This window comes from Ptychodera flava, chromosome 20 (genome assembly GCF_041260155.1).
Source record: "Ptychodera flava strain L36383 chromosome 20, AS_Pfla_20210202, whole genome shotgun sequence".
Lineage (NCBI taxonomy): Eukaryota > Metazoa > Hemichordata > Enteropneusta > Ptychoderidae > Ptychodera > Ptychodera flava.
The window spans coordinates 6,059,229-6,077,220 of NC_091947.1; the positions used below are offsets into that span (position 1 = coordinate 6,059,229).

Consider the following 17,992-nt stretch of genomic DNA (forward strand, 5'->3'; position numbering starts at 1 on the left):
CCACTTTTCCTTTTTTTTTGTTCACTGTCATAGCTCAAACCGAACAGACGTATTCCACAAACTTGTAAGTTCATTTCTGGTTCCTTATAGGAATTTACAATATCCACCTTTCAATACATTGCATTGTTCAATTTCCCTACCCGACTTCATTGCCGTTTCAGCTATTTCATTTTTTGTTTGTTACTTTTTACCGCAGTCACATTATTACCATAGACTTTGCGTGCTACCGTAACATTTATGCGTAATATACGCTAAAATATCTGCGTATTTGTTATCGTATTCATTGTCCGAGTAGAACAAAATGTTTAATTTTCGTTCCCTTTTTTCCACTGTGTCTGTACAGCCTCTGATGAAGGTCGTCCGTGTACGTCCGAAACATTAGGAAGAATAAACATCTATTGTATAGTACCAGATGGGTCTTGTCAACTATTTTTCACACAAAAAGTTGTCAAACTTTTGCTTAATAAAAAGTAAATCACAATTGTTACATGGTATTTTGGGTAAAAAATTTCAAACTTGTCAAAAAAATTTCTTTTTAAAGTCGTCCTATTCTATGTACACAGATTAATTTTGCTAAAGTTGGTGTTTCTCAGAAAGAGCAGTATCTGAGCTTTCCAAAAATGTAAGGTTTGTGCTATTTCATGCCAGTTTACTTAATTTAGGGGAGGATATAGTACCCCCTACCCCTACCCTTTTTTCGCCATTTTTTGCGGTACATACAAATCAAAAACCAGTGCAGACAGGTAGTGCATCCCAAAATATCCAATGTTAACATCGTTTTTCTAGTTCAGCAGATCCCAAAGAACAAAAAAATACCCATGTAGTAGGTTTAGGAGGGGGTGCACGGTGGGCCCCTCCAGCCCACGGACTATAACTTGTGGGAGCACATTTTAAAGCATTTGGAGAAAGAAAAATTGGCATCGTCTAGTAGCAAAGTTTGCACGGTCACCCCTGTTTCTTCTTCTTGACTTGGTAAGACTATGGTTGAAATTTTTATTGATGAAAGTGTGAGCAAAAGATTAACTTGTTTAACTTTCGAGGCGCGTAGGAAAAGTGGGGTAAGTGGGCCACTTAAGGGTATTTTGTCTCGTGCAGAGTTAATGATCCCGACATATATTATATAATATATTCATTAATGTGAAGGGTGACCATTGAAATATATTGACGTAATAAATGATATCAAATAAATATAAATATGCAAATTACAGGTCCATGAAAAAGTTTGTCGAAGAGATTCACTTATTACCCAACTACTGTGGATAAGTGGGCCATCCATTCTACTTAATATTTTCGAAGTGGCAAGTTCCGCTGTCTTTACAAATAAATGTCTTGATATTAATTCATCATTAATTATTAAGTGTATATTTAAATATGAATTTTAAATCTATATTTATATTATTAAGTGTAAATTTATGATACAAAGATGAAGCAAGAGTGTAACTAATTAATTCATTAATGCAATTAAATTTGTTATTATTCTAATTTGAAAGTAAATTGAACATTACATTACAAATTGAAGGCTCGAAACTAGTTAATTCAGCAGAAATTGAAATTTTATTCAGAATAACACTGCGTTATCTAGTCTGCAACTTCTTACTACCTTTATTTATTAAACAAAGAATGGCAATCGCGCTTAATTGACTTTATGTGACGCTCCACATTTACTGAGATCAAATTAAGGTTTAAAGACAAGAACTCTGAAGAAAGCTTGTCAATAGGCAAACTTCTACAATGTTGCTGTCTGACATAGAAGCATAAGGGGTCGCCTACGTGTCCGTCCCCAGGGGTGGGTAGGTATTTTGTTGTATTGCTAATAAAGGTTTATTCTACCAAACGTTGGTGTTTTGGTCTTGCACTGCCCTTGACAATCTTGCGTAAACAATTTATCAGCATGCTGCATCTATTATCTGACCAGTTTGATTGCCTAATTCGGCAAGCAAGCAAGGTGGTAATTTAATCTATTTATCATCCAATGAGTTTGAGTGCCTAATTTGCCAAAGTAAGCAAGGGTAAATTACTAATCTGTGGACGCTGTAGCCAGATTATCACCAGATTAACTTTGACAAAGTCAACAACGAACGGGCCAGCAAGATACCTTCAGTTAGGCTATACCTTGCTGGTGCGTTGGTTGTTGACTTTGTCAAAGTTAATCTGGTGATAATCTGGTGACAGCGTCCACAGATTAGTAATTTACCCTTTCTTACTTTGGCAAATTAGGCACCCAAACTCATCAGATAATAGACTAAATTACTACCTTGCTTGCTTGGCGAATTAATTAGGCAATCAAACTGGTCAGTAGATGCAGCATGCTGATAAAACGTTTACGCAAGATTATCAAGGGCAGTGCAAGACCAAAACACCAAAGTTTTGTAGAATAAACCTTTATTTGTAATACAACAAAACACCTACCCACCCCTTGGGTCGGAAAAGTAGGTGACCCCCTACGATAGAAGCCTATGTATGAGCTTATGTAGGATTCTTTAAAAAAAAACCGCGGTCTTCTCTTTGCTCAAAACACAAGTTACTGCAAAAGTAAGCTCCACAATACTGCAGGTTATGCTGCATCACGGTCCCTCCATCGTGGTCATCCAAAAATAACAAATTCCCATACCTAGGTACACTGAACTTTCCATGGGCCTATGCGACGAATCACCAGGCGTACCAGAGCTGTACACCAGTACGCGCGCACCCGGAGTATGTCATGTGGTTGCAAACCTGTCACACGAGTACCACTAGGACGTACGCCCTCTATGGTCACCTCTCTCGTCCGAACATGTTATGCAGAGTTGCTTTGAACTTACAAGTATTACTGGTGAGACGCCGCGTGTTTTGCCTGAAAAATTTCAATAATTTTTCTGTTTTGGTAGAGCAATGGGGTGTGAATTTATTAGAATCTTTTTTTTTCTCTGATGGTGAAACAAAACAGGAACAACAGTGACACAGGATCAAGTTTTACTTTCCAAGATTTTATTCATTTCAACAATTCAAGATTAGGGTGGACCATTTGATATCCTAGGGGGGGGGGGGCTTGGAAAATTGGTGGAGAGCCATTATTTTTTTTCCCACGTGCTTCACCATGAATTATTTTTTTTCTACAGGGCATATGCTTGCAACTTTTTTTTTTTCACTTTCCTTCTTCGAGATATATTTTTTTTTTACCAAATTTCGGTGCAATGTTTGTTTGCTTGGTTTTTCACACCCAGTAACAAGATGCTGTTCTATCGCACACAGACTATATTCAAGAAACTAAATAAAGATATGTAAATACATGTACAATTTGATTCACTTTACAAAAACATATTTTTAAAATCATGTACATTTATGGCATTTTATGGCATTTACTTGTCAGTGTTGTCCTTACATTGAAAGTAGCCAGGTAATTTAAGAAGTAGAAGGGTGGACTGCGAGGAAGTGAAGCGACTGAGCGGCGAGTGAGCGTAGCGAACGAGGGGGGAGAGCGCGAGAGGGGGGTGTCCCCCCTCTCGCAAGGCGAAAAATGAAATTTGGAGTGGAAATGGTGTTCTCTGGTGGCACCTGAGGTGACATTTAGCTGAGACTGAAACAGTACTTTTGTTGTGTGTCTTAGACATGGCTCACATACAACAAAAAACAAATAAACATGATTTTGTTTTGTTTGTATTATTTATGACACACTTATGGTTTATTTGCAGTGAAGATGTAACATTTAATCTTAAATCACCCGCTGTCTGCTCATTTCATTGCCCATTTCCCATTCTTCATTACCACATAGTAGTTTCCCCAAAACCATCAAACTCATTCGCTTTTGTTAAGAAAAACATTGGTAAGATAATTCACTATAGCAGTGTTCGCATTTACGAATAAAACATGCGTATATAGAAAACTCATAACAATGAAAAAATGTGTAGAGAGTCGATACAATGCGTAATAATTTTACGCATTGGATTGAGTGTCTACGCATTTTGTCATTGTTATGAGTTTTCTATACACAAACGATAATAGTAAAATGTTTGCAGGCTGTCTCTCTTCTTGTGGTATTTTGACAAAATCCATACATTCAGATTTACACATTTCTGGAAAACACTGGTGAGCAATTCAATTTCAGCATACTTCCTCTAATCAGAAGGTCATGTATACTGTACAATTGTTCATATTCAGTTATGTTCCTCAAGCTTGAAATGGTTTATGCTTTATAAAACTCCAGAGCTACTGCTTGATTTTTATTGATGCTGCAGTGTGCATCGAACAATTGCCAAGATTTTTTTTTCCGAGTCGCAATGCTCCATAATTGTTTTCCAATCAGCCACTTAAAACCAGATTTTTTTTTCGAGCAACTCCACCTGCCATCTTTTTTTCCCCCAAATCTTCCAAGCCCCCCCCCCAGGATATCAAATGGTCCACCCCTAACAACAGGTAACAACACAATTTTACATAATCAAACTTTCTAAGTTAACAAAGGATGAAGAGTGAATAAAATTAACGGTTTCCTGTGGTAAAAATCTTACTTAGGGAGTCGTCATTATTTACGACCTTGGGGGAAGTCTGGGTCATGGTATTCTGAAATTTCAAGTAAACCCCCTGCCAACCCCAATGCATTTGAGTAACCCAGTCCCTAACACAGAAATTTTGACTGATCCCTCCCTCCCCCACTTAGAACAGTTAAATACCAAGACATGTATTTGTAACATTTACAAAACTACAGCAATAGTACAGACCTTTCATATCCTGCTAGAATATCATCGGTTACCTCATGACAGTTGAAAAAGATGAAACCGGCAAAAGGATATTCAAAGTCATAATAAAATGTAGATACAAAAGCTCATGCTGTAACCACTATCCAACCATGTAATATTGTTTACTTTGGATTGGTATCATGACAAGGTTTTCACTAAGATATCTGACAGTGCAGAATTTGAAAGTACAGGAGAACAGTCAGGAGGCTGGGGGCAGTGTCAGAGGAGTTGTACCCTCTCGTGTTGAAAATTTGAGAGATTGATGTGTACAATAATGCAGTCTGGTGCAATATGAGAGATGTTATCAATTTGTGTAAAACTGTTAGAACACCTCACAGACGAAAAGTGTGAGAGGCGTGTCCCCTCTGCCACGTCGGAAATTTTGAGAAATTAATGAGTTCAATGATGCAGTCTGGTGCAATATTAGGTGTTTTCTATTTGTTTTTACTAAGTAAAACTGTTAGAACACTCCAGGGGGAGAGGAAATGACAGGGGGTCGGATTAAGATTTTGAGAAATTGATGAAATGGTGCAATCTGAGAGGTATTTCAATTCATTTGTACCAAAAATTGAGCAACCCCCTTCTTTCTCTCCAATTTTGAACAACCCCCTTGTAGCTTTCAATTTTTGAGTGACTTAGTAACCCTCACATTCCTCTGACCCCCCAGGCCCTTATGTTAAATTACTCTAAAAGACCCATAAAAATATTCTTGATGGCCTTAGAACTAAATTTGTGAACAACATGTACAGTAAAAGTGGTCAACTTTGATGCAGTCTTGCTGATGCATTTTTATGGGGCTTGAACTCACAATATCTACAATACTAATTCGCCTAGCTTAGCAGTCAGTTAAAACCCCTACAAATAGGCATTTCAACTAGCAGCGGCCTGGTGGCTCATGTAGCTGTACTGTGATAATATTCAAGAGAATCCATAGGATAGCTAGTTGTGTGCCTCAATCTGGCAAAACAACAATTAGCAATAACAGCAATAATAATAAATATCAATTTCTGCAAGTCATTTAAAAATATACCACCAAGGGCACAGTATTGCTCCTATCTGACAAACAAAAAGAGCTTCCTATTTCCACTTATTCACTCAAAATGCTATTGTGTTTGCAAAGAGTTTGAACTTTCAATTTTCATAGGCAGAATTCCGTTTTAACACCCACTTTTCAATTTTGTAGATCAACAGTAAAAATTTGATGGTCCTTGCTTGAAATGTTAAGATTTACTCAGAGTTAAGTTATACACAGATGAGCCAAGAATACAATGTGCAATATACACACCAAATAACCTAGTGATAAACTGGTGAGAAGGAAACTTACAACAGTTCAATAACTTTCAAATGTTGGACGTCAGAGTAAATTGAAAGATTTCAATAACTTCCTGGTTGTATGAGTAGTATGTGTAACATTAAATGTGAAAACTTCTTGATTTCAGATAAAATGTGCAATTATATTTTGACAATTACTGCAAGCAAGATATATTGTAGGTCAACATTGCCTACTGTAAGTTCAAAGTTGTAATCAAAAGCAGGCAACCACTGGTAATGGTCGATGATAACTGATAAATTCGAACCTTGGAAGAAGTAAATATATGCAGTGTACTGATCAAACAACAATATGGTGTCAGAGGGATAGGTCGTCAACATTAATATCGTTGTTTATTCTGTTTGTGTGGTGAAGTGACCTGATATTATCATTCATCACTAATCTTATTCAATCTACACATGATTTCACTCGGCTGCCTTCATCTTTGTGAAGATTTACTTAATTAAGTGATACCATGACAGGTTTTTTGTTTATGTAACAAAATGATTGGAACTGATACAAATAAACTGGAGTCTGTTTTATTGGTATGGTGCATCTTACCATATGCCTTCTTGTGGATTAAAATCCCTCATTAGTGTATGGGGTTTCCTCCATGAAATATTTGCTAAAGTTGATCCACTACATAAACATAGCCTCACAACTTTTTTCTAGATCATATTTCACGACAAATTGGCACCAAATAAAACTACATTATTTTCAGTGTCTTCAAAATTGATTTACAAGGTATTCAGGATTGGAAAAGGTCATTCAAGCTTGCAGACTAATATATTGGCTCCAAAAATAAAAAATAATGGGTTCCCTCAGTTTGAAAAATGATTTGGCTTAGGTAGTCTCCAGGGATTTTTATAAGAAAATGCAAAGCTATCAGATAAACATCAATTAGACAAAAGCACTTTTTGACCAAAATTGACAAAAATTGCTCCAAAAATACAAAATTTGCATTTTCTCACTGTATAAAAATATCTGACTTAAGTCATCCTAAGGACCTGTATATTAAATATCAAAAAGTCTGACAAGGAGTTTGAAGAAAAAATAGATCTACAATGACAAAAATAATCTAAAAAATACAAAGTTGCATATCTTGGCACGATTTTACAAAATCTTATTGCTGTCATCCTAAGGGACATGTATAATCAATATTAATGGTGTCTGACCAGAACGTTTGAATGATATTTTTGGTTAAATATGACAATAATTGCCTTAAAATTTAAGTTTTAAAATATTTCATAACAATATGGACAAATGTCAATAAGGTTATCCCTGCAGAACAGTATAATTAGATTTCTGTGGCAATACTAGAGTTTATTTGCTTCTTCAAGCATAACCATTCTTTTCCTTGACATAAGGTAAACTTCAGCCTCCTCCAACAACACAATTGTGATGTAATCTACAACAAACCTGAGTGAGAAAAATAGAAATATAGATATACTATTAATACATTTTTGTATATTTCTTTCATCCATGAAAACCTGTGGTAGATAATGTCATAAAATGTATGATATCATGATAGGGCTAGCCCATAAACTTGTGCACAGTAACATTGGAAATGTAATTCAATAGAATGTAATAGTTCAATAATTATATGAGTTCTGTGTGCAATAAAAAAATATTTGTTAAAATACTCTTATTTAGCACTGGTGTTGATGACCTCCACTGCTTATGCATGTGGCTCCTTGTTGAGTCTGATTACCCAGTATACTGTGCACCAGGATGCTGATGTTTAAAACAAGTCCTTACGGCCGCTTTCCAATACCAGTGCAATCACACATACAAGTGCTATGCTGACAAGCTATATATTGATATTTTAGCAATCTTTTTGTAGTAAAATAACAACTTACAGTGGGCAAATATAAATAATGAAAAAATATCAAAAGTAAGCGTTACAGGCCCTCTAAATTTTTGAGAGTTGTAATATAATAACGTACACAATTATCCCAAAACAATTCACAGGATACAGCTCAAGTTGTAACTACAAAATGGTACACCAATGTGAGAAGCAACATATGAACATAATACCCTACTTACATTGACGTTTCTTTCACATTCCTCTTCCAAAACAAACTTCTTACCATCTGTAGTTAAGGTAGTATCATAGCATTCAAAGATACTGTCAAAACAAACAAAAATCCATTATTACATCAGAATGAATACTCTGTTCACAGACGTTTCATATTAAAAATTAGTCTTTTTTTTAATACTCTCTGTTTTCAACAGACATGCCATGAACCTTCAAAAGACACAGTTTATGTTTTACTTTGCATATAAAAAATGATATCAGTCTTGCAATGGTTATATATAAGTGGAGCTGACAACAGTTGCCCTAAATGGGCAGTGACACATATGATTTGAATAAAATATCACTTTTAACATGGTCGTCATTTCCTTCTTTTGGCAGGTTACATCTGAACATATTTTACAGTACATGATCCTCATACAAATTAAAATGCCTCTTATTCAAAATGTAAGAACTTTATTGCCAATAAAAAAGGTTTTGTTTAACAACATTTAAAATAAATAATGTGAAAATTTAAGAAAGTTTGACTAAGTTTGTCCGTGCAACCAGGTGACACATTGTGACTCAGCATACTAAAAATGCAGTTCCTGTAAAAAATTTAGATTTGACAACTTAAATCAATTAGTGATAGCATAAAAAGATGAAAACCAATGAGAAAACTTAGCAGTCAAAGAATTAGCACAGTAAGAGAGATGCACCAGAGTGTCCGTGCAACCAGGTGACACATTGTGACTCAGCATTCTAAAATGCAGTTCCTGCAAAAAATTTAAATTAGACAACTTAAATCAGTTGGCGATAGCATAGAAAGATGAAAACCAATGAGAAAACTTAGCAGTCACAGCCTTAGCACAGTAAGAGAGATGCACTAGAGTGTCCGTGCAACCAGGTGACACATGGTGACTTAGCATACTAAAAATGCAGTTCCTGCAAAAAATTTAAATTAGACAACTTAAATCAGTTGGAGATAGCATAGAAAGATGAAAGCCAATGAGAAAACTTAGCAGTCACAGCCTTAGCACAGTAAGAGAGATGCACCAGAGTGTCCGTGCAACCAGGTGACACATGGTGACTCAGCATACTCAAAATGCAGTTCCTGCAAAAAATTTAAATTAGACAACTTAAATCAGTTGGCGATAGCATAGAAAGATGAAAAACCACTGGGAAAATGTAGAAGTCACAGCCATAGCACACTAAGAGAGATGCGCAGGAGTGTCCGTGCAACCAGGTGACACATGGTGACTCAGCATACTAATAATGCAGATTCTGCAAAAATATTTGATTAGACAACTTAAATCAGTTGGCGATAGCATAGAAAGATGAAAACCACTGGGAAAACTTAGAAGTCACAGCCTTAGCACAGTAAGAGAGATGCACCAGAGTGTCCGTGCAACCAGGTGACACATGGTGACTCAGCATACTAAAAATGCAGTTCCTGCAAAAAATTTAAATTAGACAACTAAATCAGTTGGCGATAGCATAGAAAGATGAAAACCAATGAGAACACTTAGCAGTCACAGCCTTAGCACAGTAAGAGAGATGCACTAGAGTGTCCGTGCAACCAGGTGACACATGGTGACTCAGCATACTCAAAATGCAGTTCCTGCAAAAAATTTAAATTAGACAACTTAAATCAGTTGGCGATAGCATAGAAAGATGAAAACCAATGAGAACACTTAGCAGTCACAGCCTTAGCACAGTAAGAGAGATGCACCAGAGTGTCCGTGCAACCAGGTGACACATGGTGACTCAGCATACTAAAAATGCAGATTCTGCAAAAATATTTGGTTAGACAACTTAAATCAGTTGGCGATAGCATAGAAAGATGAAAACCACTGGGAAAACTTAGAGGTCACAGCCTTAGCACAGTAAGAGAGATGCACCAGAGTGTCCGTGCAACCAGGTGACAACATGGTGACTCAGCATACTAATAATGCAGATTCTGCAAAAATATTTGATTAGACAACTTAAATCAGTTGGCGATAGCATAGAAAGATGAAAACCACTGGGAAAACTTAGAAGTCACAGCCTTAGCACAGTAAGAGAGATGCACCAGAGTGTCCGTGCAACCAGGTGACACATGGTGACTCAGCATACTAAAAATGCAGATTCTGCAAAAATATTTGGTTAGACAACTTAAATCAGTTGGCGATAGCATAGAAAGATGAAAACCACTGGGAAAACTTAGAAGTCACAGCCATAGCACACTAAGAGAGATGCGCCGGAGTGTCCGTGCAACCAGGTGACACATGGTGACTCAGCATACTAAAAATGCAGTTCCTGCAAAAAATTTAAATTAGACAACTTAAATCAGTTGGCGATAGCATAGAAAGATGAAAACCAATGAGAAAACTTAGCAGTCACAGCCTTAGCACAGTAAGAGAGATGCACTAGAGTGTCCGTGCAACCAGGTGACACATGGTGACTCAGCATACTAAAAATGCAGTTCCTGCAAAAATTTAAATTAGACAACTTAAATCAGTTGGCGATAGCATAGAAAGATGAAAACCAATGAGAACACTTAGCAGTCACAGCCCTAGCACAGTAAGAGAGATGCACCGGAGTGTCCGTGCAACCAGGTGACACATGGTGACTCAGCATACTAAAAATGCAGATTCTGCAAAAATATTTGGTTAGACAACTTAAATCAGTTGGCGATAGCATAGAAAGATGAAAACCACTGGGAAACTTAGAGGTCACAGCCTTAGCACAGTAAGAGAGATGCACCAGAGTGTTCGTGCAACCAGGTGACACATGGTGACTCAGCATACTAATAATGCAGATTCTGCAAAAATATTTGATTAGACAACTTAAATCAGTTGGCGATAGCATAGAAAGATGAAAACCACTGGGAAAACTTAGAAGTCACAGCCTTAGCACAGTAAGAGAGATGCACCAGAGTGTCCGTGCAACCAGGTGACACATGGTGACTCAGCATACTAAAAATGCAGATTCTGCAAAAAATATTTGATTAGACAACTTAAATCAGTTGGCGATAGCATAGAAAGATGAAAACCACTGGGAAAACTTAGAAGTCACAGCCATAGCACACTAAGAGAGATGCGCCGGAGTGTCCGTGCAACCAGGTGACACATGGTGACTCAGCATACTAAAAATGCAGTTCCTGCAAAAAATTTAAATTAGACAACTTAAATCAGTTGGCGATAGCATAGAAAGATGAAAACCAATGAGAAAACTTAGCAGTCACAGCCATAGCACAGTAAGAGAGATGCGCCAGAGTGTCCGTGCAACCAGGTGACACATGGTGACTCAGCATACTAAAAATGCAGATTCTGCAAAAATATTTGATTAGACAACTTAAATCAGTTGGCGATAGCATAGAAAGATGAAAACCACTGGGAAAACTTAGAAGTCACAGCCTTAGCACAGTAAGAGAGATGCACCAGAGTGTCCGTGCAACCAGGTGACACATGGTGACTCAGCATACTAAAAATGCAGATTCTGCAAAAATATTTGGTTAGACAACTTAAATCAGTTGGCGATAGCATAGAAAGATGAAAACCACTGGGAAAACTTAGAAGTCACAGCCATAGCACACTAAGAGAGATGCGCCGGAGTGTCCGTGCAACCAGGTGACACATGGTGACTCAGCATACTAAAAATGCAGTTCCTGCAAAAAATTTAAATTAGACAACTTAAATCAGTTGGCGATAGCATAGAAAGATGAAAACCAATGAGAACACTTAGCAGTCACAGCCTTAGCACAGTAAGAGAGATGCACTAGAGTTTCCGTGCAACCAGGTGACACATGGTGACTCAGCATACTAAAAATGCAGTTCCTGCAAAAAATTTAAATTAGACAACTTAAATCAGTTGGCGATAGCATAGAAAGATGAAAGCCAATGAGAAAACTTAGCAGTCACAGCCTTAGCACAGTAAGAGAGATGCACCAGAGTGTCCGTGCAACCAGGTGACACATTGTGACTCAGCATACTAAAAATGCAGATTCTGCAAAAATATTTGATTAGACAACTTAAATCAGTTGGCGATAGCATAGAAAGATGAAAACCACTGGGAAAACTTAGAGGTCACAGCCTTAGCACAGTAAGAGAGATGCACCAGAGTGTCCGTGCAACCAGGTGACACATGGTGACTCAGCATACTAATAATGCAGATTCTGCAAAAATATTTGATTAGACAACTTAAATCAGTTGGCGATAGCATAGAAAGATGAAAACACTGGGAAAACTTAGAAGTCACAACCTTAGCACAGTAAGAGAGATGCACCAGAGTGTCCGTGCAACCAGGTGACACATGGTGACTCAGCATACTAAAAATGCAGATTCTGCAAAAATATTTGGTTAGACAACTTAAATCAGTTGGCGATAGCATAGAAAGATGAAAATCACTGGGAAAACTTAGAAGTCACAGCCATAGCACACTAAGAGAGATGCGCCGGAGTGTCCGTGCAACCAGGTGACACATGGTGACTCAGCATACTAAAAATGCAGTTCCTGCAAAAAATTTAAATTAGACAACTTAAATCAGTTGGCGATAGCATAGAAAGATGAAAACCAATGAGAACACTTAGCAGTCACAGCCTTAGCACAGTAAGAGAGATGCACTAGAGTTTCCGTGCAACCAGGTGACACATGGTGACTCAGCATACTAAAAATGCAGTTCCTGCAAAATTTAAATTAGACAACTTAAATCAGTTGGCGATAGCATAGAAAGATGAAAACCAATGAGAACACTTAGCAGTCACAGCCCTAGCACAGTAAGAGAGATGCGCCAGAGTGTCCGTGCAACCAGGTGACACATGGTGACTCAGCATACTAAAAATGCAGATTCTGCAAAAATATTTGATTAGACAACTTAAATCAGTTGGCGATAGCATAGAAAGATGAAAACCACTGGGAAAACTTAGAAGTCACAGCCATAGCACAGTAAGAGAGATGCACCAGAGTGTCCGTGCAACCAGGTGACACATGGTGACTCAGCATACTAATAATGCAGATTCTGCAAAAATATTTGATTAGACAACTTAAATCAGTTGGCGATAGCATAGAAAGATGAAAACCACTGGGAAAACTTAGAAGTCACAGCCTTAGCACAGTAAGAGAGATGCACCAGAGTGTCCGTGCAACCAGGTGACACATGGTGACTCAGCATACTAAAAATGCAGATTCTGCAAAAATATTTGGTTAGACAACTTAAATCAGTTGGCGATAGCATAGAAAGATGAAAACCACTGGGAAAACTTAGAAGTCACAGCCATAGCACACTAAGAGAGATGCGCCGGAGTGTCCGTGCAACCAGGTGACACATGGTGACTCAGCATACTAAAAATGCAGTTCCTGCAAAAAATTTAAATTAGACAACTTAAATCAGTTGGCGATAGCATAGAAAGATGAAAACCAATGAGAACACTTAGCAGTCACAGCCTTAGCACAGTAAGAGAGATGCACTAGAGTTTCCGTGCAACCAGGTGACACATGGTGACTCAGCATACTAAAAATGCAGTTCCTGCAAAAAATTTAAATTAGACAACTTAAATCAGTTGGCGATAGCATAGAAAGATGAAAGCCAATGAGAAAACTTAGCAGTCACAGCCTTAGCACAGTAAGAGAGATGCACCAGAGTGTCCGTGCAACCAGGTGACACATGGTGACTCAGCATACTAAAAATGCAGATTCTGCAAAAATATTTGGTTAGACAACTTAAATCAGTTGGCGATAGCATAGAAAGATGAAAACCACTGGGAAAACTTAGAGGTCACAGCCTTAGCACAGTAAGAGAGATGCACCAGAGTGTCCGTGCAACCAGGTGACACATGGTGAGTGACCGTGACTCAGCATACTAAAAATGCAGTTCCTGCAAAAAATTTAAATTAGACAACTAAATCAGTTGGCGATAGCATAGAAAGATGAAAACCAATGAGAAAACTTAGCAGTCACAGCCTTAGCACAGTAAGAGAGATGCACCAGAGTGTCCGTGCAACCAGGTGACACATGGTAACTCAGCATACTAAAAATGCAGATTCTGCAAAAATATTTGATTAGACAACTTAAATCAGTTGGCGATAGCATAGAAAGATGAAAACCACTGGGAAAACTTAGAAGTCACAGCCATAGCACACTAAGAGAGATGCGCCGGAGTGTCCGTGCAACCAGGTGACACATGGTGACTCAGCATACTCAAAATGCAGTTCCTGCAAAAAATTTAGATTAGACAACTTAAATCAATTAGTGATAGCATAGAAAGATGAAAAACCACTGGGAAAACGTAGAAGTCACAGCCATAGCACACTAAGAGAGATGCGCAGGAGTGTCCATGCAACCAGGTGTATAATGCTTTGAGCATTTTCGACCGTTCTTACTGAAGCATGCATCCTATCAAGAGAAAAGTGATAATATAAAACAAGGCCAACCACCTTAATGTTTGTAAATAAGTAGACTTTGATGTGTTTCAAGACATCTCTTTGACTCTTTTGACACAACTGTGAAACATCTGGTGAATTTAAGAGACACGTACGCTAACAATCATTGCTCTTAACGATTGTAGAAGAGTGTATACTGCTGTGTGTTACACCCCTAAGGTTAAAGTGATCAGTCTAACACAGGCATTTTGTCTTACCTATGGTCCTTCGAACTTGTTTGTTTTTAAATTGGAAAAGTCTAACCTCCATTGGTTTCAATACGGATAAAAAATGTTGCTAAGAGATTTGCTATTGATATTTAGCAGTGCCATGAATACAAAAGCAAGCACAGTAGCTTTGTACGGCTTTGGACCATAACAATCAAACACTAAAGTGCTGAATCTGTCGAGGTCGATCATGATGACTGATGTATGTAGACACAGTCAGAGGCGGATTGTCATGTAGACCTGGTTTCGTCTGACCTCTGAATTTTAAAGACCTCTGAATTTTAAAACCGCCTGCATGCTAACACCAGAGATATATGAGAAATCGTATCCTTGTGTTACAAGCCTACGATCAAGAATCGAACAGACTACTATACTTGTACTCACTTGCTTCGAAATGGCACAAATGAAAACGTGCTTTGACAACCAGAGCTAGCACAAGGTATCAAGAATGCAAGGAATTACCCATGCTTGGACTTTCAACTCTGATCTTTGACATCGAAACATAACCAAATATGGGTGTGTCATAGCCAACAACCACATGACATATTTACAACCAGATGACAGGACTCCCAAACGCGCGTACTCCCTCTATCCAGCAGAGTGCAGTCCCATGAGTGCAGTCCACGCCGACACGCAAGACTAGACTCGATACATGACGCCCTCTAGAGTTAGATCATTTTCAAGTTAAAATAGTAAATGAAAGATTTACATCGTATGGAAGACCGGTCACGACATGCGACATGCTACCTGCGACTTCAAAACTGCGACCTGCGTCCTGCGAGTTTGAAACATGCGACCTGCGACTTCGGCATTTAGACCTAGGTGTAACCTGCGACTTCACAACAGCGACCTGCGTGTTTGTCAAACTGCGACCTGCGACTTCACAACTGCGACATGCGACAACAACACGTAACGTTTCATGGTGTTTTCCTCAGTATTAGATTGGAGGCGTCTTGCGTGAACTTTAATCCTTTGAGCGCCAAAGTCTATTTTTGTCCCCTTTATATAATAAACCCCTGTCAATTTTTCTCCAATTTTTGCAAAAATTTTGGGAAAAACCTGTAGCCAATGAAATGTGATGTCGATTTGGTCCCAAATTATCAAAAAATTACAGAAAATCCATACAATTGGTAAAATTTTGCACTAAAATTTTGGTGGGAGAAAATTACAGCGCTCAAAGGGTAAAACGTGGAAAGGAGATTTAACGTTCAACATCGATCAATTAATAAGCCATTGCTTTCGCTTTGGTAAAGCGTTCACCAAGTCTGGCAAAACTCAATTCATGTACACACCAGTTCACTCATTTTCATCTGGAGAGATAATTTTATGACGGAAATGTTGACAGTACGTGTTAAAGTTCCATTAGCTGTATCTTCTGGCGATTTTTCCGTTAGTTTTGATTGAAATGATCGCTGGCTCATGTTGAATAGCCTGTCAAATAACAGCGAATCGCATATTATTCGGAAACATTACGTGCCCTACAACTAAATAACATGTGATTTTACAACGAAAATTTCAATTTTTGTCCGGACAGAAATACAAACTCTGTTGACATGCGGATTGAAACGTAGGCATTCTTCTGCACCTGCGCGAGCCATTTACAGCAATTTCAAAATAAATATTCATTACTTATGCCCGGTAATTACGTCGTAGTCCATTGTCCGAGCACGTTGCGTAGCCAGATGTCTGGCAATCCACGACGCAATGTTGTTTTGATCCCTCAATAAACGTGAACTTGTACATCTGGCGTGATCGCAGCGTCACCATATCTGCGTTCTCTCCAGCACGCTGGGCATGCCAGACGTCAACAAACGAGCTCGGAAGGGCAACACGTTTGAACAAAAATTAGCAGTTTTATGTGGCGATAACATCACTAATCATGTTTGTTTCTTCGTAAAACAACATTTTGCAACAAATATGAGCCTCCAACATGGAATTTTCCGAGGTAAAAAATGGTCAAAAGTTACAAATAATGGCCCTTTAATGCATGGAAAATTATATGCTACGTGATCTAGGCATTTATATGTTTATATTATAATTTCAAATTATTTTAGATATTCTTCGTCTGCCTTACCTCGCTTCTTTCCTTATGTTATCGACAAACCTTTTGATTTTTAGATATCTCTGGTATTTATCCTCATTTCACTGTGGTATAACCATCTAGCTGTCTGTTTAATTCATTGTCCCCCTGTATCATAACTGCGTCAGTGTCATTGCAAACATTCGAATTTTCAGTTATTGTCGTTCATTTTCTAACATTTCCAGTTTTGTTCCAATTCTCCAGTGATTGATCATCGGATGTTGCCATCTTTTCGTCTAATTTCATTTTTACTTTTCGTCAAAAAATCGAATTGATCCAACTTTTGTTCAGTTGGAAAAATAAAAATATTCTTACTGGTTAACTTCGGACTACATTTGTCTACACAAATAACATATGCAAAGTAAAGCAGTTAGAATAATACTGATATTGATAGAAGTGCAAACATATTTGCTAACCATGAATAGCCAGTGACCGACTTTCTTTATAGATAACGAGAGTTAAAACTGTAAAACAGGACATAATTAAACCCTACTACAATCCTACTTTCAGTCTTTATGCCTAATATGTACATACTATAATATGTACATATTATTTTTTGTGTGTATATAATATTTTAGATCATGTAGGCAGAAAAGTTCCAGAAACTATTAAACACTGATGTAGACGTTTAAAACCCTATTGCTATTGCATCATTTCAGATCAGTTTGCCTTTCGTAAGAAGGAAAATAAATTTGTGCTCTTCGTTTGTGGAATTCTCTACCGTCACAGCTTCATGCACTTCTTTCGCTGGCCGATTTTTGCGTAGGCCATCGGTGCGAAAATTATGCTCTGGTCGCGAGAATGTGGTAAACCGGCTGTTTTAATATAGTGCAATGGTGTCCCTCGTGTTTTTCAGGCTCGTGTTCAGAGCAATGGTGCGAACAAATCAAGACTGATATCGCAGTTTGACAAACACGCAGGACGCAGGTCGCTGTTGTGAAGTCGCAGGTTAGGCCTACACCTTGGTCTAAATGCCGAAGTCGCAGGTCGTATGTTTCAAACTCGCAGGACGCAGGTCGCAGTTTTGAAGTCGCAGGTCGCATGTCGCATGTCGTGACCGGTCTTCCATAACATCGAACGATCAGTCTATGCAATAGTTTAATTCTGTTGCGTGTAATAAGAATAATTTCAGATTTGCTTACCTTTCGACACAGTGAAATACTCATTCGCTTCACAGTGTTTAATATGTGATAAACGCAGGGAGAAACCAGAGAAACGGGCTTCACTTTGTGACGTCATCAATATTGTTGCCC

The 17,992-nt window shown here is 38.0% G+C and overlaps 1 long non-coding RNA gene across 1 annotated transcript; it reads right to left on the reverse strand.

Moving 5' to 3' along the window:
• Positions 1 to 5,472: 5,472 nt before the first annotated feature.
• Positions 5,473 to 15,177, reverse strand: LOC139119842 (uncharacterized). Its single transcript, XR_011549004.1, has 3 exons — positions 15,044 to 15,177; positions 8,068 to 8,149; positions 5,473 to 7,440 (listed from the first exon to the last, which is right to left on the reverse strand). It is a non-coding gene; the product is annotated as an uncharacterized lncRNA (long non-coding RNA).
• Between the last annotated feature and the right edge of the window lie 2,815 nt (positions 15,178 to 17,992).